We start from the raw sequence: 2,500 nt of genomic DNA on the forward strand, positions 1-2,500 counted from the left end.
TAATGCCTCGATCAAGTACTGCTGTTTGATAAGTACATGAAGATCTACTAGTATAATCATTTCATTTCAGTTAAGTTTTTGTTTTTTTTCTCTCTCTCTCTCTCTGTTTACGTTGTTCTCTTCATGGATTTTGCACATACATTATGATTATGTGTACAATGTGTACATGTGTGTGTGTGTGTGTGTGTGAGCGTGCGTGCGTGTGTGTGTGTGCGTGTGTGTGTGTATGTGTGTATGTGTGTGTGCGTGTGTCTGTGTGTGCGTGTGTGCGTGTGTGTCTGTATGTGCATGTATGTCTGTGTGTGTCTGTGTGCATGTGACCGTGTGTGTCAAAGTGTGTTTTAATGTATACCATTACCAATGACCATGTTGGCATGTATGCTATGAGAATTTTTTTTCTCCCCTCTTTGTCTGATTTAATAACCATGTTTTTATGTTTTTGTTTTGCTTCTTCTTCTGGTTTAATATTATGCACTGCTTAGTTAATTCCCTCTTGGGCGAGGGCTGGATGAAAAAAGATCTTTGCTGTATTTACTCCATTACCCTCGAAAAATCAAGTTGGTTCGTTCGTTCGTTCGTTCGTTCTCTCTGTTAAACATACCAGCATAAATGGTGACACACTTCACGAATCAAGAGTGGAGTTTTGTTATCAAGTCTAACATAAGAGTCAAGACGACCCCCAACCCCCCCCCCCCCCACACACACACATACACAAACTGGAACTCACACGGACACACACACACACACACACACACACACACACACACACACACACACACACTCACACACAGTATCATGATACTATCACTAGTGCACATGCCATGACAAATCATGTGAAAATCAAGAAGAATGGTCAACAAAAGCATCTCTCACATAAGGTCGTTGTGCATTGATAAAAATTAAAGTGCCAACAGCAATCAATGAAGACCCCCGCCTGTAAATTAAAAATAAAATAAAATAAACAAACAGAAAATGATAGAGAAAAAAGAAAACAAGTCGCGTAAGGCGAAAATACAACATTTAGTCAAGTAGCTGTCGAACTCACAGAATGAAACTGAACGCAATGCAACGCAGCAATACCGTATACTCGTAGCTAGCATCGTCAGTCCACCGCTCACGGCATAGGCAGTGAAATTGACAAGAAGAGCGGGGTAGTAATTGCGCTGAGAAGGATAGCACGCTTTTCTGTACCTCTCTTCGTTTTAACTTTCTGAGCGTGTTTTTAATCCAAATATATCATATCTATATGTTTTTGGAATCAGGAACCGACAAGGAATAAGATGAAAGTGTTTTTAAATTGATTTGGAAAATTTAATTTTGATAATAAGTTTTATATATTTAATTTTCAGAGCTTGTTTTTAATCCGAATATAACTTATTTATATGTTTTTGGAATCAGCAAATGATGGAGAATAAGATAAACGTAAATTTGGATCGTTTTATAAAAAACATATTTGTTTTACAATTTTCAGATTTTAAATGACCAAAGTCATTAATTAATTTTTAAGCCACCACGCTGAAATGCAATACCGAAGTCCGGGCTTCGTCGAACATTACCCGACCAAAATGTCAACCAATTTGGTTGAAAAATGAGAGCGTGACAGTGCCGCCTCAACTGACTTTCACGAAAAGCCGGATATGACGTCATCAAAGACATTTATCAAAAAAATGAAAAATAAATTCGGGGATTTCATACCCAGGAACTCTCATGTCAAATTTCATAAAGATCGGTCCAGTAGTTTAGTCTGAATCGCTCTACACACACACACACACAGGCAGACACACACACACACACACACACACATACACGCACATACACAACGACCCTCGTCTCGATTCCCCCCTCTACGCTGTAAAAAAAAGAGGGTAAAAGCAACCGGCATGCAACAGAAGTAAAAAAAAAAAAATGCTAACAACAAAAGTCGCAAACATAACATGATCGGGTTGTCCCTGCACAAGCAGTGTGTGCCCATCTTTTGCAGCTCCTGCAGCAGATCATGTCCTCCAGGCTCCACTCGCCACACAGGTTGCAGTGCCAATTCCCCTCAGTTTCAGTTTCTGCTTGCTTCGTGTTCTCTGTGGTTTTCTTTGTTGTTCTTTTGCTGCTGTTCTTCGGAATGGTCATCCTGGTGGCATTCTTTTTTCTCTGGTACGCTTTTTCTTCCAGCTTACGTTTGTAGGGGCTGGCGGTGAGCTCTTCTGCGGATGTTCTACGGTCTTTCTGACGTTTTTTTGACGATGGATTGGAAAGCTCCACGGTAGAACCTTGAGGTGGAAGGACACAATCATAATGTCCAGCGTTGTCACCGAACGCGGTGTAGATCAAATACACCGGAGAGGCATGTGCAAATCCACTCCCATACTTCAGTGTGCTCCCTCTCCTATCAAGGATGATGATCGGCCTTTCCAGCATTTTTGATGTTTGGGATATTTCAAACTCCCCAACCATTGCTGTTGGAGCTGCCATTGCGAATACTCTATCATGCAGTGTTTGGAAACGA

Source organism: Littorina saxatilis, linkage group LG3 (assembly GCF_037325665.1).
Source record: "Littorina saxatilis isolate snail1 linkage group LG3, US_GU_Lsax_2.0, whole genome shotgun sequence".
Taxonomy (NCBI): domain Eukaryota; kingdom Metazoa; phylum Mollusca; class Gastropoda; order Littorinimorpha; family Littorinidae; genus Littorina; species Littorina saxatilis.